The sequence below is a fragment of the Panthera tigris genome, chromosome A1 (assembly GCF_018350195.1).
Source record: "Panthera tigris isolate Pti1 chromosome A1, P.tigris_Pti1_mat1.1, whole genome shotgun sequence".
Lineage (NCBI taxonomy): Eukaryota > Metazoa > Chordata > Mammalia > Carnivora > Felidae > Panthera > Panthera tigris.
Genome location: NC_056660.1, coordinates 96,854,967 through 96,882,944, shown reverse-complemented (window position 1 = coordinate 96,882,944; position 27,978 = coordinate 96,854,967). Strand labels below are relative to the sequence as shown.

At 41.1% G+C, this 27,978-nt stretch overlaps 1 protein-coding gene across 3 annotated transcripts in view; it reads left to right on the top strand.

Annotated features, from left to right (window-relative positions):
* The window catches only part of DTWD2 (DTW domain containing 2), a 372,028-nt gene that overhangs the window by 142,776 nt on the left and 201,274 nt on the right, over window positions 1–27,978 (top strand). For 2 of the 3 annotated variants that reach the window (XM_042982627.1, XM_042982628.1), the window contains exons 9-10: window positions 14,988–15,106; window positions 16,943–17,074. The gene's annotated coding sequence lies outside the window, so the exon portion shown is untranslated. The remainder of the gene's footprint in view (window positions 1–14,987; window positions 15,107–16,942; window positions 17,075–27,978) is intronic. The other variant, XM_042982630.1, reaches the window with a different exon arrangement.

The following is a 27,978-nucleotide window of genomic DNA, read 5'->3' as shown; positions in this document are numbered from 1 at the left end:
GGAGTTATAATAGAGAGCATGGTAAGTGCATGTGGGGGACACAAACAATTTTGTAGTAAGGAAGATTCATGATTTGAACCTTGGTTGCCTCCAAGAGAGCACTTATTCCACTCTATCACCAATGCATACCTCCTTCCCGTCTCCACCCAGAGCCTTCATTTTTCTAAGATAAAACATTCTTTCCCCCCTAGGACAGGATTACCAGATTCTTCGTCATTCTGGCCATTTTGTTACAGGAAAATCCACTTTGTCAATGTCTCCCTAAAAATTTTGTGTCCAAAAAGGAACAAAATATAGGCAGCTTGAGAGTTCACCTAAGTGTTTTATCATCCAGCCCACATTTCTCCACCTTGTCCACAAAGATACCAGGGGAGACTTTATAAAAATGCCTTGCTGAAATCCTTGTGTGGATTGGCATGTCAAAAAGGAAATCAGGCTATCTAACATAAAACACACACTAATACACAGGCACAGGTGAGGCAACATTTATATATTACAACTTAAATGTGCAACCCCCCCCCCCCCCGCCAAAACCAGTACTCTTTATTTTCCGTAAGTGACCTCACCTTTTCCTCAATCCCTTATTCCATTTGGGAGCAAGAAAAATAAATCTAAAACTTGCCAGTTCTTAGTATCTTGGTAACTTTGTCTCTTCTGTTTTCTTTTTTTTTCTAAATATTTTTTAATGTTTATTTTTCTGAGAGAGAGAGAGAGAGAGAGAGAGAGAGAGAGAGAGAGAGAGACAGAACACAAGCAGTGCAGGGGCAGAACGAGAGGGAGACACAGAATCCGAAGCAGGCTCCAGGCTCTGAGGTGTCTGCACAGAGCCTGATGTGGGGCTCGAACTCATGAGCTGTGAGATCATGACCTGAGCTGAAGTCAGATGCTTAACTGACTGAGCCACCCAGTTGCCCCTCTTGTGTTTTGAAATAGTCTCTCTTAAGTTAGCTCAGGGTCTTTGGGGTAAATATTCATTTCATTCAAGATTCAAAGTTAGGTTATTTCTCTCCTTTTGAATATTTGCCTCTTCACTTTCTGTTCCGAGGTGCCATGTACATATCAGCACAGGGTACCTTAAGGAAATCGGGATGGGATAGCCAGTCTTTGGGTCCCTGTGCTGTTTTTGGTGTCTTCTCAGGTCATTGTGGAGATATTCCCTAACTCTCTTGATCATCGAGTGTCCTGCTGGCTGGCTTCTGCTGGAGGAGTCTGGTGAATTCCCTGCCAAGGCTCAGTGTAAAACATCTACCTGCTATAAATTGTAGACCCCTTTCTCACCTTGGAAGGGTCCAAATAAAAAGTACAGGAGACAGAAAAGCTAACAGTGAGATGATGACTATGTGGGGCTGAGAATGGGCAGTGCACTTCAGGCTGTTGACTTGGCAAGAGGTGAAACAGCTACCATGGTTCCAGCTGCAGGAAGAGCTGTTGGTAGAGGCAGCCCCGGCCATCCTGGTCCATTTCAGCTGGGAGTTTGGAGGGGTCACTTGTTTGTAACCGTGAGTCTGTCAATCTATGATGTCAATGTGGAAGTCTGTCTTTCCAGTCTTCAGTTTCCAAAATGTGAGAATCTCAGTACATGTACTCATGTGCAGGCTTAATTTCGTGAGAACAAACCAACTGCTCGAATCATGGAAGCTGGGGGTGGAGTGGATTGAGACAGAACTGGGTTTATTTCTGCCTACTCCCTGTTGACCTTGGGAAAGTTACTGAACTTTCTTGAACCTCAGTTTGATTATCTGTAGAACAGGGGTAATAAACGCCTCTATGATTAAAGGAAAACAGTGTCCATCAACAAATGGCAGCTATAATTGTAAATGATAACAACATCTTCTAAACATAAACATTATTTTTCTAACATTCTGAAGAGATTGCAGCTTGCTTCCTTTACCATTGGTTAGCTTCATTAAGTATGACATTTCCCCCCAGTACAGCCATTTTTCTTTGAGACAAATGCCTTTTTTTCCTTAGAGGGATGTGTTTCTCCCTCTTCCTGACAGAGCCCAGAAGATCCCTGTGAACATCCTTCCTTTCCCTCCCCTTGGGGATCCTGGGCCACAATGGCCCTGTATCATTGCCATCATCACTCCACCCAGGGAGGACTGGTAGAAACTCCCTTCGTGACTTGCTGACGTCAATTCTGAAGATGTGCAAGATGGATTACGAAAAGGCCCTTAATAGTTTTTACTTTTCAGGAAGCCAAATGTTTTTCAAATCAGAAGCAAAGGGTTTAGCACAGGCAGGCCAGGCTCTCATCTCAGTCAAGGAAGACACTATGAAACTTTCACTTTCCCCCCAGGCCCTAATGTATTTCCCACAGGGCCTCACCTCCCTGTCCTGCTTTAAGCTTTCCCTTCCTGATCTTCCTCCTTGAAACCTTGTGGCCGGGCCTTCCCTGCTCTGTATCCAGAATGTGACTGAGGATGAAGGCAGATAAGGCAGAGAATGTCTGTGTGTGAAGAGCAAGGCTGGTTCTATTCCTGTGGTTGTGTAGGTGGGCTTTTCCCAGCAGGTTCTGGGCACTTCCTCTGTTTATTTCCTGAGACTCACTTCTGCAGCAAGTGTTATAAAACAGAAGAGAAACTACTTCTACCAACCTTTGACTCCTAAAATGCTCTCATGAGGAGCATGGCAACCTGCCTAAAGAAACCTGGTTCCAAACCCAAGAGTCCCTTTCTTCACTATCAGGGAAAAGTGGCTCCAAACAGTAACATACCTCTCATCTTTTTCAACTTGTCCAATGACTTCCCTTTGCCTGGCTATCTTTGGGGCATGAAGAGAGCTGTGAGGGGGTGGAAGCCTAGTTGTATAATCCTATCTCTCTGGTTTACAGAATTCTCAAGCTTTTGGAGCCAAAAAATAAGGTCAGAAGCGATTCTGGTCTTTCCAACGTAGCTACCCTGTGGTCTCAAAAGTCAGTATTAAACGTCAGCACGAAGGCAGGTTGGTCTGGGGTCTCCGTGATCTGTGAAGATCTGTAGAGAGCTCTGCAGATCTTTTTTTCTATTTAGTCCATGATTCTAGGACACACGTTATTCGGTGGCTTGGGGGAAATGAGGCCAAGATGGGATAAGGGGCATGCAGTAGCATCAGAGGACCAGAAGGTGGCACTAGTAGTATTTATAAGGCGCCTCCACAGACCATTAGGTAACTGATACGGCACTTGTTTCCTTCCAAGTGGCTACCAGTGAAACAACTGTGTTTTGTTAGCACCATGTTACACAGCGTTACACAGCGCTTTTTTTTTTTTTTTTTTGGTGAATTTCTGCTATTACCCAGACTCTTGCAGCCTACTTTCCTTCATGTTATGTGTGTTACTCACAATGGATTCAAAGGCCGGAAGGTTTTGTTTGTTGAAGTTTGCTCCATGTATTTATGATGCTTTGTATTCTTTGAAGTTCTGACAAAAACAAAGCCCCCAGTTCTCTGGGAAATAAGAGAACCCATTTGTTCGCTCACTCTGGGAATGTTCCAGAGATCTACATGCAAGGATGTTTTTGTCTATCTTGTCAAGTTTTTTTTTTTTTTCTTGTCAAGGCTTTTAATATTCTTTGTATGAGTTTAATGTAAAAAGGCACCAAGTTAATGCTGCCTTTACATGACTAATAGACTGCTTCATCAATAAGTAACCCTACCTATATATTTTTAATAGTTAAAAGAAGTTATTTAAAAGGGACTTGAAAGCCACCAAGAAACTTGGGAGGAACTCAGCAAGAAGCCTCTAACTGTGCCACTTTGTTTAGCAAAAGAAGATTTTTCCAGAGAAAGTAGTTGGCAGAAGTCCTGCTAATGGTGTTGTAGATATCTGTCTTCTTACCTACTTGCTTGAGGCTTTCTGGACTGGAACAAGGGGCTGCTAGTCATGGGAGGAACATAGCAGAGGTTGCATTTTTTTTTTCTTTAAAGATCCAAATAGTAAATATTTTAGGCTTTGTGGGACATAAGGTTGGTGCTCCCCCCTGCCACTGTACTTCAAAAGCAGCTGTAGACTGTTTGTAATTGTGTGGTCATGGCTTTGTTCCAATAAAACTTTATTTATAGAAACAGGTGGCAGGCTGAATTTGGCAGACGCCATTCACCAATGGGCCATACTTTGTAGATCCCGGAACTAGAGGAAGGGAGACTTAACTTTTCCTTCTGTGATGCGGCCATTTCCTTTTTGATCCTTTTTTTTTTTTTGTTAGGGTGGTAGTTGAAGGTTGACCAGATGTGTTTGGCTTTGTCCTCAGGTTTCTCACTGTTACAGGAGCAAAGGGGAGGTACAATTTCTATTTCTGTGGTCACTGTAAGGAAGGAAAACCACTGACAAAAGTAGGGGATTGTGGTGGTTTGTTTCATCTTCTCAGTTCTCGAAAGTAAGGGTTGTGTGAAATCAAGCAGATTCGGCAGAATCTTCTGATGTCATCATATTTGGTCACCAGTCATCCTTTAAAGAGGAGTTGGCACAGAGCAGCCTGTGGACCAGATCTGGCCCTCCGCTTGTTTTGGTAGATAAAGTTTTGTTGGAACAGTCATGCTCATTTGCTTACACTTTCTTAATGCTTTTGCTTTATAATTGCAGGTAAGTAGTTGCTACAGAGACTTTATGACCTACAGAGCTTAAGATATTATGCTTTATGGACTGTGTGGTCCTTTTTAGAAAAAGTTTACTGACCTTTGCTCTAGAGTAGGACTTTTCAGACTCTCTGATGAAGGAATTTTCTTTTTTTTAATCCATCATGATGATGGGGGGTTCTGCTATCCATGACTGGTGGCACACTGTGCCTTACACAGCTCACCACACAAATGCTGAAGCCCTACACTGGTCCATTGCCTTTGAAGGACATGAGTCCATCACTCATGTGCTTGGATACGGCCAGAGTGTCACATGTCTTTGAATGCTTTAAGTGCTGACACCCACAGTCTGTATTTATCTATAGTGGACTGGGGACAGGCAGGCTGCAGACCAGCAGCTTGCTTCTAGGGCAGTGCTGCTCAAAGTGCGTCAAAGTGAGTGATTAATTCAGTAAATCTGGGCTGGAACTTGTCATTCACAATTTCTAACAAGCATGAAGATGATGTTTATGCTACTGCTCTGTGACTCTACTTGAAGTGGCACTGTTCTAGAGGAATTTCTACAGGGGTGAGTGGTGCTGGCTTTGAGTCCCACTTGACTGATGAGGACTATGTTACGTAAAGAAGTGAGGCAGTTTGCACTGGGCAACCAAGAATGAAATGCAGATGCCATTAACCAAGGGATGCCTAAAAATGGAGATACCGTCATCCTACCCCCTACTTATTTTCACCTGGAAATCACCTTTCCTAGTTCTGACAGCACGCTTGCTTGCAACTTAGCTGAAACCAAATCAGTAGTGATATTGATGATAGGCTGTTAAACAAGTATGGAACACAAGAGAAATGCAAATTGCTCTTACCTCGCCCCCCCCCCCCTTCATTTCCTTCCTCCTCTTGTGTTATTATGTGTTGTTTGGAGAGTCTCCAAATCTTTGGACCTGGAAGACATTGGGAGAGAATATATCAAGCAGGAAATGGAATTCTTTTTTACATTCTTGTAACATTAACACGTGAAAAATATACTTAAGAGATCAGGCGAATGCCTTTCTGTGTCATTTGGGGGCACTGTCGTAGCCACATATGCCAGGTTTTGGATTTGCATTGAGATTTATGTCACGAGAGCTGAATTTTGCCCCTTTTCTGGCCTCCCTTAGCTGTTGTTTATCAGGAGCTTTTTGTGTATTTCAACTGCTGCTGCTTATTAGTTTAAACGATACGGGCCACTGAGAAGAACAGAAAAAGAGGCTAATAAGGGGAGCTTAACTTCCCTGATTGCTTACCATGAAAAGTTTATTCAGGAGCCAAATCTCCTTTTAAAAGATTCCCTCCATATAGTATGTTAAAAATGCTGTTGTTGTGTGCTCAACTGTACAGCCACTACCCTTTTGCTTTTGTATCTATACTTTGGCTGCACAGCTTTCCTTTTCAGAAAGGCTTCCATTGGAATGAATTCATAATGCATCAAATAAAAATCATAGCCATGTTTTCTTCTAAGATAAAGTTAGCAACCTGGGGCAAAGTCATTTTTATCAAATTCTTTGATAGGAGTCCTTTCTTCTTTTTATAGTACCTTGGCCTCTCTCATGTTTTCTTTTTAATAGTTTGCCAGAGATAATATCAAAACCATGACGACTCTTTGCTGGTAATTTGGCCAATGTTGGAGTAATGTCACAATGGTATTTGAAAAGACGGATTCTAAGCCACCGACAGAGCCCAACGGTGTTGTTTGTGGTGTTTTGTTTGTTGAACAAGTCCCTTGAGGTGGTAGCGATCAAAATATAAGCATCTTTGTTGCCTATGATCTCAGGGCATCTCATCCTTGGGAATTCCAGAAAACTGTCCCAATGAAAGAGATCTCCATAGGTTGAGATTTTAAAATAACCAAGGAGAGAAAGAAGGCATCCCCAATTCGACATATGCAGGTTTTTCTCCTTTCCAGACACAGAACGTGATTGTTCATCTCCTTGTGCATTTGCTGTGAGTTGCAGGGCCATTCCCCCAGGCTTCCTGTATACATTCCATTCTGTTCCTCTTCCTCCTGCCTGTCCTCCAGTTCAGGTGCTTTTCATCATCTTGTGCCTTGACTTCTGCCATAGCTCCCGAGTGAGCCACCTGACTTAAGTCCTATTCTTCCCCTGTCCTCTTACCACCTGTCTGAAGCTCAAATCCCCTCTGTCATTCTCTTTCTGAGACTTGCCATCACTAAAGAGATGATGTCCCTTCGCCCGTGCATGTTCTACCAGATGCTCCATTATCAGCCTCCCATACTTCTCCTTTCCTCCCTCCCACCACTTGCTGCCCTGCACTGTACCTCATGCTCCGGTAATATGGGACTATGTGTAGTTTTCACAATGTCATCTGTTTTGTACCTTGAACCTTTGAGCATGAGTCCCCTCTTCCTGTAAGAGTGGCATCGGTTTTCAACCAGAGGCGATTTCACCTTCCTGGGAGATAGTTGGCAATGTCTGGAGACATTTGGAGGTGTTATATCTTGGCGAAGGGTGCTACTGTCATGTAGTGGGTAGTGGCCAGGGATGCATGAACGGCCTCCTCCAACAAAGAATTAATCTGGCTTAAATGTCAGTAGTACCAAGGCTGAGAAGCTTTGCTCTACCTGTACATTTCCAGCAGGATCGTTTCGGCTTTCCAATCATGATGTAGGGGAGACCATCTCTTCTGTAGCAAATTGTTCTGAACCTTCCTTTCTTGGTCTTGGTGAAGTGTCCCTTCTCTGTATTATGAAAATGTTCTTTATGTATACCTCTGCCATCACCATACAAGTCATATATTATTTTTACGTTATGTTATGTTATGTTATGTTATGTTATGTTATGTTATGTTATGTTATGTTATGTTATGTTAATAATGGTATTACAGATACAACCACCAGGCTTCCAGTTGTCCCAGAATAATGACTAAATCTCACACTCTTGGTTCAGAGCAAAGCCAATAGGTGGTTCAGCTACCTCCCCTCGGGTGTGAGATAGAAACAAATACAGAAACCAGCTCTACCCCAAGGAAAAGACAAGCTCTCCCTCTGTTCCCTTTCTGCGGAGGAGATGCTTTCTTTTTGCCAGGCCAAGTGGTGGTTCCAGAAGAATTCTTGTCTTAAAAAAAAGGGGGAAATACAAAAAGGGTGACTTTCACTTTTATTCCCTTTTTGGATGTCTGCTTTTCCAGAGAACTGGGGACAATTGGATGGGGCCAGTGCGCTTTTTACGAGCGGACCATTTTGGAGACACCACCTGTCCACACCAGCCAGCAGTAGTGTGTATACAATGAGGGAGAACAGCAGGAAGGTGACCCGGCCCAGTTAAGAGGGTATTTTTTGTTGTTGTTGTTCTTTTTCTTACCACCTCAGCCCTACCCTGACAGGGAAGGAAGCAGCAGTGGGTATATGAGGAGGAAAGGGGAAATGTAAAAGACCACGCGGCCCCCATCCATCCGTGTCAGGTCAGTCAAGTCAAAGCTGTGGCATGTGCTTGGGATGGGGGTGGGTTAGATAGAAGAGACTGGAATCAATGCAATATTAAAATTTTAGACTAAATAGGGCTGAGCTTTATAGACCCAAAGGATACTGTTTGTATTAAGTCAGAATGTCTGAAAACTTATGGATTTAGGTCAAGATAATATAAAGGAAGACATTACTTACATAAGACATCTGGGAATAGTTACTGGCAAAAAAAAAAAAAATCAGGTTTATGTCGTAATGAGTTGATATTCCACAATAAGCCAGTGTGTGTGTGTGTGTGTGTGTGTGTGTGTCTGTGTGTGTGTGTGTATGTGTGTGTGTATGTGTGTGTGTGTATGTATGTATGATAAAAATTTCAAACAGTACAGAAAGAGATAAGAATTATGTAATAATGAGATAATCTGGTTTTCAACACAACATGGGGTAGGGGGTAACCTTGGGTTCTTTATTCTTCTCATGGGCCTGTCTTTAGTACAGTTGGGTGAGTTGTGAAATTTCGGGGGCACCTGCATTGTGGGAGACTCTGTTACTTCAGAAAGCCTCCTGCACGCCTGAGGTGTGAGGCGATAGAGAGGTCAGCACCAATGACTTTCTCCACTGGAGCTCAGAAAGAAAGCAGCCAAATCAACTTGCCTATTCTAGCCATTGCCCCACCATCTCCATCAGACTTAGGTGATGCATTCTAATATCAATATATAAGCCTTTTTTTTTTTTTTTTGAGGGGTTGAGTATTCTAAGAAAGACTGTAAAGGTCAAAGTTCTAGTTAACTCAAATGCTGTCTTGTCCTCCTCAAGGGAAGGCATTTCAAGTTATGACCTATGTATCCTGCCTCTACCCCTGACCAGTTTCATATTGCACCACACTGTGCTCATACGCGCTCTATCATGCAGCCCTTTCTCTGGGTTCCTTGGTCTAAGAGGACAACTCCTTTCTATGGGAGATGTCTCTCCCTGAATTCCTTTTGGCTTCCTGCAATTTGAGAAATGTCTTAGACTGCATCCTTATTTTAATTCTTTTTAATTTTATTTATTTTGAGAAAGAGCATGAGTGGGGGAGAGGCAGAGAGAGAGAAAGAGAGAGAGAGAGAGAGAGAGAGAGAGAGAGAGAGAGAATCCCAAGCAGGCTCCATGCTGACAGCTCCATGCTGACCAATGCTGGGCTTAACCCCATGAATCGAGAGGTTATAACCTAAGCCAAAGCTGACGCTTAACTGACTGAGCCACCCAGGTGCCCCAGACTGCATCCTTTTGAGCATTACCCTTATTCGCTGCCCTTCACACAGGCTCAGGAGGAAGAGGCTGTGTCCTTCCTGCTCTGTAGGACTGGTGACCTACCTCATTTGCTGAGCCTAGTATAGAGTGATAATGTGGGAGCTCTTGTTGAAAAAACTACCAGGATTTTCCAGATGGTGACGACAGAGCACTAAACCAAACACAGGGACCCTTCTGAGCACAGGGTACCTGTATGACTGGGCCTTACACCTCTGGGAGAGCAAGAGCCCAGTTGATGCCTTTACTGGGTCACCTATAGAGGGAGCATGGTTTTCATAACCATTAATTAACTTTCCTCAGTGATAATAATGTAGTCATGTATATCTCCAAGGAGGAGCATTTCCCTGCTGGCATGACTCTGTCTTTCCCCTCCAGAATGATACATGACCCACAATGAGTCCTCCCAAGATTTGAATCTTTACCGCCTGCCTGGGCCTGATAGCATCCCTATGGGAGAAACCCACACACTGGCTTTTCATGCTTCTTCCTTGTCCAAGGAATGGTCCTGGTGCCATTTGATTTATTTTGATTCATTCTACCTCTGACAGAAGAAGGGGAGGAGAGAGTTTCTATTCCTTTGCTTTTTCTATGTGTGCTAAAATATACATCACATAGAATTAACCATCTTTACTATTTTTAAGTGCAGAGTTCAGTGGCGCAAAGTATATTTATACTCTTGTGCAACAGCACCACTACTTATCTCCAGAACTTTTTCATCATCCCACATCTAATCTGTTTTATTGCATCTATAACCCTGGAGCAGAAGCCCCATGAAAGCTGAGAACAGGACTTTCTCATTTTTGAATTTCTATGGCCTTTCATAAAGTAGACACTCCATATGCTTATTAACCTGCATTTACATTCAACAGAGGGAAGGAGAAAAGAAAGCTGGTGTTGTATTACCCATGGCAGTGAAAGGAAGCCAGTGATACAGTTAGGAGTGTTGGCTTCTGTTATCAATGCCACCCTTCCCTTTCCCAGGAAATAATGAGAATAGAGTTGTTTTCTTCATATATAAGTTGTTATGGCCTTTGTGATGTCCTGCTGGCTTCTAATTAAAGAGAATTCAGGAATTTCTAGTAAACTGAGTGATATGCCCCTAAATATCTAACACTGTGTCTTAAATCCTTGCACAGGGAAAAACGAAAGAAAAAACACAACCAACCCAGGGGATAATTAACAGCTAAGCTTATACCTGTGTCTCTTCCTGGATTCTTTCATGGGTCTGATCTTTTTTCAAATGAACAAGAATTCTGTTCTGCCTAAGTTGTTGTTGTTGTTGTTGTTGTTGTTGTTGATGATGATGAATGTGACGAGACAACTTTTTATTTGTTTGAAGACCATTTGGTCAAATATGTCTAAAATATAAGTTTAGGAACAAAAGGGCTCAGTCCAATTAGCTTCCCCCTCTTAAAAGATCACCTCCAGGAGTTTGGTAAGTATTTTTATATGATTCTTTGAAGTTCAGAGGCTGGAGAGACGGCTAGCAAATTAGTAAGACCAGATGCTGAAGAAATTTTCTGATGAGAGGAAAATGGTCAGAGGGTTCTCATAGTCCTGGCTTAAAATAAGTAGTTTGAAATAAAAAGTGAAAAGATACAAAGCAAATATAGAAAGGGAGGAATGTTTTGATTGCCAAATGGAGGCATGTCCCCTAAAATTACCCCTTTATGATACCTTTATGCTGATATTCACCAAAATAAAGCTGCCTACTGGGTTTTGAAGCATGATCGCTCTGATCACGAGGCGCCTCAGTCGGTTAAGTGACCAACTTCGGCTCAGGTCATGATCTCATCTCACAGTTCATGAGTTCAAGCCCTGCGTCGGGCTCTCTGCTGACAGCTCAGAGCCTGGAGCCTGCTTCGGATTCTGTGTCTCCCTCTCTCTCTGCCCCTCCCCGCTCGTTCTCTCTCTCTCTCTCTCTCAAAATAAATAAAACATTAAAAAAATTAAAAAAGTAAGATTTCTCTGATTACTACTGGGATCTCTATCTCCTGGGAGCATTTTTGGATGTTAGAAAAGACTGCGGAGACGTATTATAGTCGGCCTAGGGAAGGATTCTAGTGGGACTGTTGTGGAGGCAGGCTGCATTTCTCCTCTTCCTCATAAGAGGAATCATTATTACCTGTTGGTCACTTTTCTTGAGAGCCCCCATTATGCCTGGAAATTTATCTTAGTTTTCAGAAGTGTGGGGAAAAAATGGAGAGCCACTTGTGTATAAGAATCCCATTGTTGGAGTCAGCAGCTAATCAGCATCATATATGATGCTTATTCAGGACTGTCTCCACATCTTGCCCTGAGTGGCACCCCCTTGTATTTTGTTCTCAATCTTAGCTCTGTTAGAGAAAGATTTGTAATCATGCAAGTATGTGCATTCGGAATGTAGCTCTCGGAGCGCCTGGATGGCTCAGTCGGTTGAGTGTCTGACTTCGGCTCAGGTCATGACCTCATGGTTTGTGGATCTGAGCCCCACGTCGGGCTCTATGCTGATGGCTCGGAGCCAGGAGCCTGCTTCGGATTCTGTGTCTCCCTCTGTCTCTACCCCTCCCTTCTTCACACTCTGTTTCCCTCTCAAAAATAAACAAAACATGAAAAACAATTAAAAAAAGGAATTTAGCTCTCGTATTGGTTAGAGTAACAGCTGCGGAAACAAATAAGCTGCAGAATTTTGGCCACTTAACACTTGTCCATTGGTAATTTGGGGGCCCAGACTTCTCTTGTCTTGTGGCCCTACCATCTCCTAGGGTTTCAAACTCTTTGCTTAAAGCCAGTGGAAGGGGGAAGCCTATACGGCAAGGCACACGTACTTCTTACCTAAGTTGTCTCGAGATAACACTAAGATGTGATCTTCCAAGTTATGAAGGATAACGTAAATAATTAGATTTGTGTGGCATTCTTCAAACTCAAAACTACTAAGATACTACTTATTTACCAACTTAAGACAAAAAATTCTAACAAATTTAAGGAGAAGTTTAGCCTTTCTGAATTAATGTAAGTAAAATGGGTTAGCATCTGTTTCTTTGCTGGTGTATCATTCAAGTGCAAAAAGTACTCATGTTCAAAAACAAAGCCTGGAAAAAAATATCTGTCTGTAAATTGATTGAGTTTATATGCTTCAAGGGGTTTGTCAATCAGAACCAATTGTAATACATGTTATCATAAAAATGAAACAGCCCGGAGTTTGTCACTATCCTCATTATTCATAATATGTTCTTATTCTCAGGGTAATCGCTGATCAAATCCTTAAAAATTAATTTTGTAGTGTGCCCTCAAAAGATCTCACTCTCCATGCTTTTATTGTAGATAGTACAAAAATTGACCAGAAACATTTAGTCCTATCTCCCAGAAATGTTTCTTCTTTTTCCCTTTTTCCGTGAAAGCCATCTGCTATAAGCTGAAGATGAGGAAATCAAATTCTTGGAAGGAATAGCAAGAGAATGGGTATCAGAAACACTTGACTGTTGATATACAGGGACTACATTAATGGGTACCGCTATACTATATGGGTTGTGTCACAGGATTTATGGGTACCTGTGACTGAGTCAGGACTTCTGGTATGATTTGGGTCCTGAAGCAGAAGACAGAGCCCAAGACCATCAGAACCCAGGCGCTTTATCACTGGGCAGGTGTAAAAGAATCTTCTCTAATTATTACTCCCACTTTACAGCTAAGGAGACTGAGGCTCAGACTGTCTAAGGAACTTGCAAAAGTCACTGATTATTGAAGCAGAACTGTGGAGTAGAGGACTTCAGTATGTCTGATGGCAGTTTTTGTTTGTTGTTTGTCTTTTAATTAGTGGCAAGCCCAGAAGGAACAAAGACTAATGGATGATTCCTGAGGGACTGGAAAGGGCTTCATTAAGGGGAACGCTTTGGCATCTGGAAGTGGATTTGAGGTTCCTGAAAAGCAGCTGAGCATTCAGAGACCGGGGGTGTAGGCAGAGAAGGCCTAACTGGGCTTTGTCTTTTAGTGTCAAGGGTAGTGAGAGTGTGAAACGGGTTAGGGAAGGGGGTTTTCTTTCCCTGCCTGCATACTTCCGAGAGCATCCAGGCTCCTAAGCAGTCTGATTCTCCTTCACATGAACTTGGGATGTTAGTTCTGTGGTTCTTTCTTTTGACTACAAAGGAAGGAATGCTCTGTCTCATTATTAGTGTGTTCTTTTTTTTTTTTTTTTCTTCAGTTTATTTTTAGAGAGAGAAAGAGAGAGATAGTGCTGGGGGGGGCGGTGGGGCAGAGAGAGAGGGGGAGACACAGAATCTGAAGCAGGCTCTAGGCTCTGAGCTGTCAGCACAGAGCCCGACACGGGGCTCGAACTCATGGACCGTGAGATCATGACTTGAGCCTAAGTTGGACGCTTAACCGACTGAGCCACCCAGGTGCCCCATTATTAGTGTGTTCCTAAAGCCAGTGTAGTTGTTTTGAGACTATTCTTTTCTTAAAGCCAAAGTAGTTGTTTTGAGACTACTCTTTTAAATATTTTCATTAACTTTTATAATATTAGCAATAAACGATTTGTAAGAAATGAAAATCCTTTCTACTTCAAATAAACCATTTATTGTAAATGATAATTTTTCTTGCTGTTAGCTTAAAGAAAATTAGTAAAAATATTTTAGTTTTAGAGAACACGTGAAATCAGTTAAGAGGTAACTATGTTTTTCTTTTCCACAGAATGGTTAGATTCTTACTTTTTATCTCCCACAGTAGACTCTCCACTAGGTTTTACGTTCCTTGTTTCCATAGGAATCATCAGCAAACATTGCTGTATCTATGTGTGTACATTTTTATTTCTATATCTGTATCTGTGATGATCATTATATTTTTATTTTTGTTAAAAAATTATTAACGTTTATTTATTTTTGTGAGAGAGAGGGAGAAAGAGCATGAGCAGGGGAGGGGCAGGGAGAGAGGGAGACACAGAATCTGAAGCAGGCTCCAGGCTCTGAGCTCAGTACAGAGCCTGACGTGGGACTCGAACCCTTGAACCAGGAGATCATGACCTGAGCTGAAGTCGGACACTTAACTGACTGAGCCACCCAGTTGCTATTTTTAAATTAACTTCCATGTGACACTTTTTGTTCTATTATTGACTTATTGATTATTTGTACCTTCATTCCACAAACAGGACTTAAGATGGCTAGAACCTACTTATCTGGTAATATATGATCATAAAGGAGAAAGTTGGGGAAAAGAGAAAAACACAAATAAATTGAGAAGATGAAGTCAGGGGTAATGTCTTACCCAAATATATGCCACAGGTGCTGAAGTACGTGTGCACCTTGCCGTAGGTGGGCTACAAACTTAGTCCCCATTTCTAACAATTGATTTAAATGTTACAGAACCTACTGCGATCCTAAGACACAAAGTAGCAAGTTAAGGGAGGCACAGCTGTCCTTAGCACTGAGGTCACAAAGTACACAAACCATGAACATTTGTCCAACACTCACTATGTGATTACACAAAATGCAGAGATGGCTTCTGACCGAAAGGACCTTCTCGGGACACAATATCACATCCAATAGTTGGGAATTTAAAGCTGGCCCCTCAGTGGATGCTCCACCCTGCCTGGTATCTTTGCTGTGTGTGTTGCTCCTCAGTCTCCCAGTCCTTACGATGACTTTCTAAAAACCCCCTCTACTCTCTTCAAATTCCCTAATCCTTTTTATTCATCTCTTACCTTCCCCTGTCTCAGAAAATGACCTACTGCAGAGACAAAACGGAAGCCATCAGCTGGGAACCGAGTCTTTCCACTACCGCTGCAAGGGGCCTTCCTCTCTTCTTGGCAGGTGCTAGTGGAGCCACTCCACCCTGGTAAGGATAATTCTCCCACTTAGGCTACCCCTTCTTTTGCTTCTCAAAAGCCTGTGCTCAACATGACTCATTCTCTCTTGTGTAGTCATCCTCTCTCTTTCATTAGCACTGAAATATGCCCAGACTCCTCAATCTTAAAAGCAAAACAAAATAAAAAAGCCTCCTGGATTCTGCATCTCTATCCTGGACCAAGTCACTCTCAGTGACCTCCCCATTTACAGCCAAAATTCCCAAAAGACACCCTGTGCTCACTGCTTCCTTCACCCTACTTCCTGGTTATCCTTCGAGCCATTTCACTGTGATCTACACTTATAAACTACGCTTATAAGATCACCAGTCACCTGAGTGGCACCAAATCCTATGAACATCCTTCAGCTTTGTGATTTCTTTAGTTTATTTTCCAAACAGTCTTCCTCTTTTTTTTTTTTTTTTTTTTATGCATGAGGCAGAGTACACTCTAGTGGCTCTCACAACTAAAGACCCTTACTGATACTCTAACGCCTCAACCCTGTCTTACACTTCTCTTCTCTTTGCTCTTCCTGGTCCATTCACACTCTTTTTTTTTTTTTCCCCCTTCCCTTTTCCAGTTCCTTAAGTAAGCTTTCTTATTTGCTACCACAGGGCCTTAGCACATGCTGTTTTGCCTGTCTGGAAATCTCTCCCTCTTTAGTTGAGAGTTTTAATTCTTTAGATTCAGACCAAATGCCCCTTCTTCTGAAGAGCCTTCCCTAGATCCCCTGACTTGATAAGAAACCCTGCTATAGATTCTCAAAGCTCAGCAGTGCAGTTTAATATTCTGATAGAGTATTGGCTAGCTTTTTGCCTGGCTTGGTGGTAGGATTTTAATTTTAATTCCAACCACATTCTGACATTCCAAAAACATATTTGATGGATTATTCAAGTAGGATGTGTGTGGCCATTGTTTAAACAGTGGGTAGAACATCCTTTCAAGTCAGAGTGTTTGTCCGGATGACTCACGGGCCTTCCAAGGCTGTCTGAGAACATCTCTGCCTATTGTCTTTATTATGATCATGACACTTGCCGAAAAACAACCAGGTCAGAGGCCCTGAGCCAACGCAGAGGGAGCCTACCTAGATGCTGCCATGGAAGGCCTTTACCTGAGTGATTCATGGTTGCTGCCTCTGGCTGTTGTCTATATGGCTGCAGGGAGATTTACTGGCAGGTCCTCCAATGCCTTAGAGTCAGGCTCTTCATCACAGTACACGCTTCCGTCCCCACCTTTTGTTTTTCATTATCCCTTGAGTTGCAAAGAGTCCTTGTTCTGGTGTACTTGCTGTGTAGGTGTAGGAGGAAGAATACATACAAGTAATATTTTGTTCAGGATTTTGAAATAAATATTAATTTGACACTGTAACCCAGAGGAGGAGTGCAGGGGCAAAGGTACGTTCTGCATTGTCCACATGGGAGAAACAGGTCAAGTTAGCAATAACTATGAAGACAGTTGTAGAACCTGGGCATGCTGACTTTAAATGTAGTTTTCTTTTCTCCCCTACCATCGATTTAAAAGTGTTTTAAACTCTTCATCATCTTCTTTTCATGTAAGTTCTTGTGTATGTTTACATTATTATCCATTTTCAACTCAGTGCAGCAAAGATCCATTGAGTGTTGGCTGTATTGAAGATTCTGGGGGGTATGCGACAAAAAATGGAAGTTCTTTATGCTTATAATTTGGTGGGAGTGGAGGTGGAGACAGGATAATGTCACGTACTCTGTGACTTTGGTGCCTCATGCCCACCCTGCATAGAATTGATCGGGATTGGTTTAAGTTTAGCTTGTCTTATATCCCATTCTTTAATTTTTATATATCTTGTGAAGATCTATTCACCTGTTGGACACCAAGTCAGATGACAAAAGAACTTACAAAAAGAAGATCCTGCTGACAAATGACTTTGTCTCTTTTCCTAATCTTGATCCAAAGGGAGGGACAGATGGCAACTGAGCGTCAAGGTGGGTCTGAAGGTTGGCAAAGTCGAAGAATTATTTATTAATATTTCAACTTTTCAATATTTCACTGTACAGTATTTCAATATTTAAATTACCCAGCTTGAGGACCTACTGAGAAAACTCTGAGCTTTGTTTTTCACTTCTGCCAACCCATCATGAAAGAGTAGAATGAGTGTTCACTCTCTGTGACATAATACACTGTTAATTGCCTTCCTCAATATACAACCTAGTCATGTGAGATAAAGACTACATTTTCTAGCTTCCATCATGAGTAGCCTGACAGTGTGACTATGTACTGGCCAATGAGATGTAATGACAGATTATGGCCGCCTGAGGGAATCTTAAAAGACACGTGGCAGGGCGCCTGGGTGGCTCAGTCGGTTAAGTGGCCGACTTCGGCTCAGGTCATGATCTAACAGTTCGTGAGTTCAAGCCCTGTGTAGGGCTCTGTGCTGACAACTCGGAGCCTGGAGCCTGAAGCCTGCTTTGGGTTCTGTGTCTCCCTCTCTCTATGCTCCTCTGCCTATCTCTATCTGTCTCTCTCAAAAACTAATAAAAATTAAAAAAAAAAACAAAAAACCAACACGTGGCACACCCCCTTTACCTACTTCTGTATGGTCAATGCGCGAACAGTTGCCTTAGGTCATGGGATGGCATTGAGACAGCTGGTGGAATGTTCATATAGAAGCCTCTGTACCAGATCGGGGGGCTATCACAGAATTTCCTTTAAGGGGGATAAAATAAAAATCAGTCTTTTGAAGGCCATTGTTATCTTGAGGTTTATGTCACAGTCTGCTGAACCCAATGCTAGCTGAATTCCTCCCACTCAGTCACCATTATGACCGTCCTAACGCCTGTATTTTTTATTTGTCCCCAGAGAAAGACAACCCAGATGTTTCTGTATGTCTACGCCCTGGGGTTTATCCATATATAAGCGCAAGCCATCAGACACTATTATGGCCAAACAGATACAAATAATTCTTTGTTTCTTTGTGTGATGTGAAAGGAAAGGACTCAAGGGGAAAATGGAAGGAATTCTGGGATATTGGCTGGATACTTGAGCACTGGGAAGTGAGTTGGGGTTTATAGTTTCAGTTAGTAGTAGGGTTCTGATTTCACTGAAAAGCAATACCTTTGTGGATACAGGATTTCTCATGGAGGTGGCCATGTGCATGCCCATGTAGACCAGACACTAGATGTTTTAGTCTTGAGAGCTTCAGTGAAGATCTCTGCGCCTGAGGTTGGAAGAAGTATGGTGGTGCCATATCTTGTACCGCAGGTTGAGAGCGTCAGTGACCAAAATAGACTAGCATTCTTTCTTTTTTTTTTTTTTTTCTGGACACCATAGCTCTAGATTTCTTGTTTAAAAGAATGGAAGGGGAGGTAATCCAAGAAGGTGACTTTTTTGGATTTCTCAAAATGTTTGTTCTCTGGGGACATTGAGTCAGCTTTGATTCATTTTGGAACCCAAAGAAATGTTACGTTGCTTGCCCCTCATGGAATTATTCACACCATTAGTGTAGGATGGAATGTTCATGATCTCCTTTTCCTCTTTTCTCAAAGCCCACAAGATGTTTCTCCATTAAAAATGTACATCTCATTTCAACCTGCCAAGTATAAAGCATTTAGGATAAACATGTACAGTAGGAGATTAATTACTTAATAAATTCAACACATAAATTGAACGTATGCTTTGTGCCAGGCACTGTTATAGGTCATTGGGATTCATCAGAGAGCAAAGACAAATCCCTGCCCTTCTTGGAGCTCACCTTCTATCTGGTGGACAGACAGCAAACACAATACATTGCTAAATAGAGAATGCTAGAGGGTGACTTAGTAGGCGTCTCAGAGTGAAGAGACACAACATACTTTTGTTTCCTGGCTGCTTTAAACCCAGAGAGAGGCAAATCTGTCTGTCTTAGTGAAAATGTACCAGATGAGAGAGTACAATCCAGAGCATTTTAAGAAAATGACCCTTTGTAAGCTTACAGGGAGAATTCCTGGAATTGTCCAAAACAGTACCCTTAGGTATTACTGAAAATCCTGCCAAAAGTAGCAGGTTTGAGAAGCAGACATCTGATCCCAAACATTTTGCAGCTTATAAACAGAGCAGCACATTGACAAGAGGTAAAGACATTAAAAATACAACAGATGAATGAATTTCTTGCTTTCCCTAGGCTAAGGACAGTGGTGAACTTGGGGTGTTAGTGACGGTCTCCAAGGAGAGAGATTGATTTCTGTTGGCCTTTGAAATTTTCCCTGTTACAGCAAACTTCCTGAAATGTGTGCAGATTGAGAACACTTTCATCTGGTTAACTAAGAGTGATTATGCTGTGTATTGGCTTTTCTATCGGTCCTGGTCGGTTCAGAGTGAGGATGGGCTTGGCAGCTGCTGTTGGGATGGATCTGCTGAATTTGGAGTGTTTGTCTCAGCAGGTGGCCCTGAGAGAAGGGGCTGAGGAGTAGATAACTAGATGTTATAAGAAAAGATAGAACCACTGACAGCGTGAGGATATAGGACAAGGATTAAGGGTCCCTCAAGTTCCCTCCATTTTGGACAAATGGAGGATGGAAAAGAAGGGCTGGTAAAGGCAAGAGCTGGGAAGGCATTATTTAATACGCCCTGAACTGAGCAGGACCAGGCCAGGGAGAGGGTTCAAGGGATTTGTGGTTTCAAGGAAGGTTGGAAATGAGGGTTCTCCCCTTGGAGTTGAGAGGAGGTGACTCGAGGGGGAGTTTTGACTCGGAACCGAGGGCTGAGTTGGAAGGATGACAAAGAACATTTAAGGGATTCTGAGGTTTATAGGCTGACTCAGACCACTGCCATAAAAGAGCATTTTCATCCATGCCTGAAGGGTTAAAAATTAGCTGGTAAAATAAAGTATATGCTCTGCTTTGACTGTGGCACAGTTTTTAAAGAGAGAGGTTGACTTTATCCTGGATGTGGGTGTCTCAGGTTATAAATGATCTGACGTATGCTGTCTGCACAGAGCAGGCAGTCTAAATGTTTCTGGATTTGGGGATTCAGAGTAGGTATTGATTCAGATCTGCAGTTCACTGTCTCACTTACTTTCTGCCGTTTTGTCCTCCACTGAGAAATCAGAATATGTTTTCTCTTGGCATAATACATGAAAACTTCACTTAGAACCCACAGATGTTGTTTTCTTGCCATTTTGTATGTTTGTGTGTGTGTGTTATAGTTATATATAGTATACATATATGCTATATATAGTTACAGTTATATATTGTATATTATTCTATATTATATAGTATGTGAATATATATAGTTATATACTGTATAATTCTATACTTATAGTGCCTGATTATATAGTTATATATGGTATATAATTCTATACTTATAGTATGTGAATATATATAGTCATGGTTATATATAGTATATAATTCTATATTATATAGTCTGAATATATATAGTTATATGTGTATATAATTCTGTACTTATGGTATGTGAATATATATAGTTATAGTTATATATAGTCTGTAACCATATGCTATATGGTATGTGAATATATATAGTTATAGTTTTACATAGCATATAATTCTATAATATATAGTATGAGTATAGTTTTATATAGTATATAATTCTATACTATATAGTGTGTGAATATATATAGTTACAGTTTTATATTGTATATAATTCTATAATATACAGTTATGTATATATAGTTATATAGTATATAGTGAATATATATAGTTATATATAGTACACAACTATAAGCTATACGGTATGTGAATATATATAGTTATAGTACCGTTATATACTATAGTATATACGTATAGTATATACAGTTATATATAATTATAGCCATACATATAAGAAACAAAGTGATAAGAAATATATATAGTTATATATATTATGTATATAAATTATATGTATGTATACATGTTTTATATGTTATATGTATATAAATATATAACTATATAATTATAACTGTGTATATATATCCATATAGTGTTTCGTAACTTTAAAACATTTCATGTGCTTTTAAAAAGATTCATTTTACTCTTTAAACAGCTAAACTTACAGTTTGGAAATGCTATCACTAAGCAGCAGATGCTTGGTGTTTGAGCCACAGGATTTAAATTTTTCCCAATTCAGATGAGGTTTTCTGTTCAGGCTCCAGAAGTAGTTTTCCTTCTCTCTCTCTTTCTCGATCAGTGAAAACATAAATGTAAATACACACACATAAATATATACAGATATATATGCACTCATATATACATACATACATGTTCACATATCTACCTTTAAAAGACCAGTTGAACGTTGGGAACATTGAAGAAAATAGCCTCACTATGTTTAAATATGGTGCTTTGGAGCAATTTTCTAATGAAATAATTTGGCACGTTTTTCACTAACCTTTTATCTGTCATCACTTTTTCTAATTTTAATATATTTCACACCCAGAGTTGGATTACCACATTTGATTTAAACTCACCCGATTTCCCTTCCTGGGGTGATTTCATGACTCTGGGAACTGAAGCTCTTGGATCAAAGCTTTGCTACATCTCAGCAGCTGTCTTAACCACTCTAGAGAGAGCTGTTTGAGTTCTTCCAAGCGCATCAAAGAGAAGGTGTTAGCTTGCTTTCTCACCCACCCTGCTCTCAGAACATCTGCTTCTTGCCTCCCATGTGCAAGACTCTAAAGAAAGTGTCGTAAGAGAGGGCAATTCTGTTGAGAGGGTATATGCTCTCCTGACTAGGACTTTTTCAATACTGAAGGATTTTCTTGCCATTTTGCTCTTAATAAGCTTGAGAGCAGCTCATAAATCATGTTGTACTGCCAAGGGTGCTTGGTAAGGAATCAGGTGGTCTTAATGACTGTCAGCTCTGCCATGAGGTAGCGTTGTCCTTTTGGGCAAATCATGGGTTCTCTGATTCTCCATTTCTTTATGTATGAAAAGACATGGTAGGATGTAATGGCCTTAAATTTCTTTAAAATTTTATGATAACAGTCCATTTTTGACACCCTTATTATCATATTGATCTTACATGTATGGAGTAATATTTTGCCCTAAATCATTGCTGACTTCATTCCTAATAATTTCCTTGGTTTACAGTCTTTTTCTTTGTAAAAATTGAAATTACAAGTTTTGTGCCTATAGTGAAAACCATTTGAACACATTTAAACAGAAGATTCATCCAAGTTTTGTTTTATTTATTTTATTTTATTTATTTTATTTATTTTGTGTTTGCTCTAAATTTTTCTACTAAAGTATCTTTATCAGATGGCTGTTGAAGAGTTGTCATTACACATTTATGTGCTACAGTGTTGACAACATGATCATGAACATTCGCTATAATGTTACAAATTACCCTTTGAAATGAAAAATGTAAGGTCTTATGACTAACCACTGAGTGATTATTTTAATAAATGCAGATGTGATTTTCCAAAAAGTCTTATTAGTTGGACAGAAATAAAAAAGTCCTGAGAGTTCCCAGCTTGGGTGGAGTGTGAAGATATGGAAATGGGTAGGGGCTCCTGGGGAGGGTGGTGGGGGAAGGCAGCAGGGAACCCCAGGCATCCTTAACATTTTAAAGACGTGGTAGAGTTTGGTGACTTCTTTATAGGTTTTGGATAGTAGCCCTTTGTCCGATATGTCATTTGCAAATATCTTTTCCTATTCCATCAGTTGCCTTTTAGTTTTGTTGTTTGTTTCCTTTGCAGTGCAGAAGGTTTTTATCTTCATGAGGTCCCAATAGTTCATTTTTTGCTTTTAATTCCCTTGCCTTTGGAGATGTGTCAAGTAAGGAATTGCTGCGGCTGAGGTCAGAGAGGTTTTTTCCTGCTTTCTCCTGTAGGGTTTTGATGGTTTCCTGTCTCACATTCAGGCTCTTGCACTGTTGGTGGGAATGCAAATTGGTGCAGCCACTCTGGAAAACAGTGTGGAGGTTCCTCAAAAAATTAAAAATAGATCTACCCTATGACCCAGCAATAGCACTGCTAGGAATTTACCCAAGGGAAACAGGAGTGCTGATGCATAGGGGCACTTGTACCCCAATGTTTATGGCAGCACTTTCAACAATAGCTAAATTATGGAAAGAGCCTAATGTTCATCAACTGATGGATGGATAATGAAGATATGGTTTATATATAGAATGGAATACTACTTGGCAATGAGGAAAAATGAAATATGGCCTTTTGTAGCAATGTGGGTGGAACTGGAGAGTGTTATGCTAAGTAAAATAAGTGATACAGAGAAAGACAGATACCATGTGTTTTTGCTCTTAATGTGGATCCTGAGAAACTTAACAGAAGACCATGGGGGAGGGGAAGAAAAAAAAAAGTTAGAGAGGGAGGGAGCCAAACCATAAGAGACTCTTAAAGACTGAGAATAAACTGAGGCTTGATGGGGGTGGGTGGGAGGGGAAAGTGGGTGATGGGCATTGAGGAGGGCACCTGTTGGGATGAGCACTGGGTGCTGTATGGAAACCAATTTGACAATAAATTTCATATTAAAAAAAGAAAAATAAATAAAGACATGGTAGAGGAAGAGGAGACCTTAGACTGAGAAGAAGCATGAAGCAGGGGAGCAAGGAGGGAGAAACTTTCAAAAAAGAGAGAGTGGTCAGGACTGCAAAATCTTATAAGGAGGCAGTCTAAAATAAGGTTTTAAAAGGGTCTTTTGCTAGAAAGAAATCCACCCATGCTACAGTAATTGGGGTTTGCTTTAAGGATACTTTATGGGGTTTCAGGTAAATTCAAGAACAAACCCCAAACACAACTGGACAACAAAAGGACTAGCTGCTGGGATTTGGAAAGCCACCAGGAACCAAAGCTGTTCTCTCCACCCCTTTTCCAGGGGCCATCTCTAAGCAGCTGCTTAGTTATCTGTTCCCAGCCAACTCCTTTCTCTGTGGTTTCTTGAATATGGCCACAGTGGCCTCCTCACCAACTGCCACATGTCCTTTGATCTTAGTTCATATTCATGGGAGAGAGAACCTAGTCAAGCTCTTCTTTTTGAGTCTGTACACACATATCCCAAATTTCTGGCCTATCTTACGGGTTGGCTGTCTTTAGATCACATGCCTTCTCTTGGTTAATCCCTGGTGTCTGGGCTGGGGAGTTGCCTGGGGGAGTCTGGTGATAGAGAGAACATGTAGGTCTACTTGATAAAGCCTGTGGGCCATGGCACAGCAGATACATCCTGAAGGGGTGTGGGTTGCTACTTTAAGTCCAAAGGAGAGGCTCGTTCAGCAGGTAAATTTATCAGCATGTCCAGTACAAGATCCATTTGATTTAGCTACTGAATTGTACCTCTAATTTTGGAAAGAATGCTTTCCATAGAATGGTGTTAGGTGGCAATCAGATTGTATTGGAATGAGGCGTGAACAGGAGGTTACAAGCGAGCACAGTATTGACTATATATTTTTCCTGTATATAAGCGAAAGAAATAAAAGATGGAAGCCAAAGGAAGTATATAGACCTGATAAAGGACATTTTTAAAAGATTTAATGTATAAAAGTAATTTTACCTTTTTTTTTTTTTTTTTCCTGAATGGAATGAAGGAAAGGTTGAAGATACGTATAGAAAGAGGATGATGGATGTAGTGGAAGGATATATGTAAGATGGCAGGAGAGACCACGTATTTTGTGATATGGGAGGAAAAATGTATCAGCGACATAGGCTAGATTATGCTGCAATAACAAAAAACCCCAAAATCTTAGTGGTTCTTTAAAAAGGCTTAATTCTTATTCCTGCTACATGTTCTACTTTAATCTCTCATCATAGTTACCCTGATGGTGCCAAATACTTCTAGTTTCTGTCTGTGCCAGAGGGGAAGCAAGGTCTGGAGGGTTTTCCATTGTCGGTTAAATGCTCTGGCCCCAGAGCAACATGTGTCATTTCCCCTCACCCCTGGTAAGAACTAGTTAAGCCATCTCCCAGTACAAAGGGATGAGATACTGTGATCTTAACAAGTGCCAGAAAGGTGGATAGTTGGGGTGCTTGATGAGCAACCTAATGACTTCAAGAAATAAAGAAAATGATGAGATTGAATGCATGTAGCTCTGTGAGTGGTGCTGAGAAATCAAGGGAGTCCTGTTAGGCAGAAGGCAAGGTGTCCATGTACAAGGAGGGTGAAGGCCTAAAATAGTTGTTGGTGAGGGAGTAATGAGGTATGCAAAGAGGCATTGTAGGTTATTCTTAAGAACATGACCGAGGATGGTGACACTAATCTGCTGATTCCGGATTACTTTCTCTGGTAATATTCATGAGCCCAGATATGGATGGGAAATGTGGATGATTGGTTGATCCAGGATGGGGTTTTCTTGGACACGTGCAGCAGAAGGACATGTGTGCAAGGGAGTTGAGAATATTAGTAAGTATGTGGTTGAATGATGGGTCGTGTGATCTAGGCTAATAGGGAATTTCCTGAAAAGAAGAAAGGATGGTTGGATTAGAGACAATGGAGGAAAAGCAGAACAGGCTAAATTAAAAAAAAATATCCTTGCCTAAGCATCTAAGAATTATTTAAGATAGCAAGTCGGTTAGGATGCTTTGAGCGGGCATTTAGCAGGCAGCCCTATTTTCATGGCTGTCAATGATGAGGGCTTTTATTACTCGCTTACTAAAAAGTATGGAGATAGACCATCTGGAAATAGGCCCAGTGACTCAGTGATATCATCAAGGACCCAGGTCCGTTTCATGTGTCCACATTGCCAGCCTCCGTGTATTTGCATTCCTTCACAGGCTTGTTACTTCATAGTTGCCATGTGGCTGCCACAGTGCTAGGTACCATATCTCCACACAAAAACAGGAATGGAAGACAGAAGATGAGAGATCTTTGTCCTTGCATTTTTCTGTGTATCATGAATAAAATACTCCCTTTATGTCTGTTAGGTCAGAAGGAGACACATGCCCACCTGTAGACCAGCCACTGGCTGAGAGCAATGGGATTTCCCTGATGGATTTCAGGTGGATCGTTGCTCATTCCATGAGACTTGGGCACGTGGTTGCTTGAACAACATTGGGGTTATCTTATCAAGGAGGATAGGACAAACCCCTACTAGAGAACTAATAGTGCCACAAATAGGGATCTCCCTTGCTGGTAAACAACAAGACTGCATGTCCAGGGTATAAAACTACTATCATTGCTTATTCAGATTAAAAAAAAAAAGTATAGACACAAGCTTTGAGCCAGCTAAGAAATTCTCACCAAGGGGAAGACATAGTAATATCATGTAAAATTTGAATTTATTTTATACAAGGTTGATTTAACCCCTCAGGACACCTACTGTTTCTTATGTGAAGCTTGTTCTTTGCAAGAACTTCCGCTGGCCGGCTTGCTCTAAGTCAAAATGGCTACCACAAGCCTAGTAAAAGCCTGCCATCATGGAACTAACAGTTCCAGAATAGTAAATGTTCACTAGTCTAGATTGTTCTTTCAAAAACCTAATGTTTCCTGGCCTTTCATGTAGTGCTTTACAAGTTTTGCGACCTGTAGTGAGGGATAGAAAATTAGTTTGCTCTGTTTTACTTCTTCCCAGTTTGAATAGGAACAGTACCAAATTTACCAATATTGTTCCATTCAACAGACATTCATTTTGCAATTTCAATATGAAAAGCGGTTTTTAGGTGCTCCTTGGTATGTAAAAATGAAAGACCCACAGGGCCTGCTCTCAAGGAGCTCCCATCGTTGCTGCTAATGCTGCTTTAATGACCTGGTGGGTGTAGGTAATTATTTGAGCCCGCCTTTCTCCACTCCCTGAAACGCTTAGTTTTTAAAGACCCAACATATTCTTTGGGTGTGCTGCCATATCTTTTTTCATATTTTTTGTCTCAATGCTTGATCTGACTGCAGCTTGTTTGTTGGAAAAGCTGAATGTTTTCTTATCCAAGAACTTGTATCATCTCAATCACTGTAAAATTGTTTGTTTTCCATGGTTCATTCTCTCTTCATGGGATTTCTGGTTGTGAAACTGAATAGTGACTTAAAAGATCACATCCTATACCCTGAGTCTGTAGGTTGCTTCTTTAATGCCCCTGATCTTTGAGTTTATGAATCCTGTCTCCTGGGGTCTGAGAAAAATGAGTGGGACTCTGGGTCTTTACTGTGCAACCCACCAGGATGCCCACCATGTATTCCGCCTCTTGGGAAGGGCTCGAAACCAAGGATCATGCTAACCATGCACTTGATGAACGATGGACTGAATTTTATTTTATTTTATTTTTTATTTTATTATTATTTTTTTCAATATATGAATTTATTGTCAAATTGGTTTCCATACAACACCCAGTGCTCATCCCAAAAGGTGCCTTCCTCAATACCCATCACCCACCCTCCCCTCCCTCCCACCCCCCATCAACCCTCAGTTTGTTCTCAGTTTTTAAGAGTCTCTTATGCTTTGGCTCTCTCCCACTCTAACCTCTTTTTTCCTTCCCCTCCCCCATGGGTTTCTGTTAAGTTTCTCAGGATCCACATAAGAGTGAAACCATATGGTATCTGTCTTTCTCTGTATGGCTTATTTCACTTAGCATCACACTCTCCAGTTCCATCCACGTTGCTACAAAGGGCCATATTTCATTCTTTCTCATTGCCACGTAGTACTCCACTGTGTATATAAACCACAATTTCTTTATCCATTCATCAGTTGATGGAAAAGTCTCTTTATCATTTATCATTTAGGCTCTTTCCATAATTTGGCTATTGTTGAGAGTGCTGCCATAAACATTGGGGTACAAGTGCCCCCATGCATCAGTACTCCTGTATCCCTTGGGTAAATTCCTAGCAGTGCTATTGCTGGGTCATAGGGTAGGTCTATTTTTAATTTTTTGAGGAACCTCCACACTGTTTTCCAGAGTGGCTGCACCAATTTGCATTCCCACCAACAGTGCAAGAGGGTTCCCGTTTCTCCACATCCTCTCCAGCATCTATAGTCTCCTGAT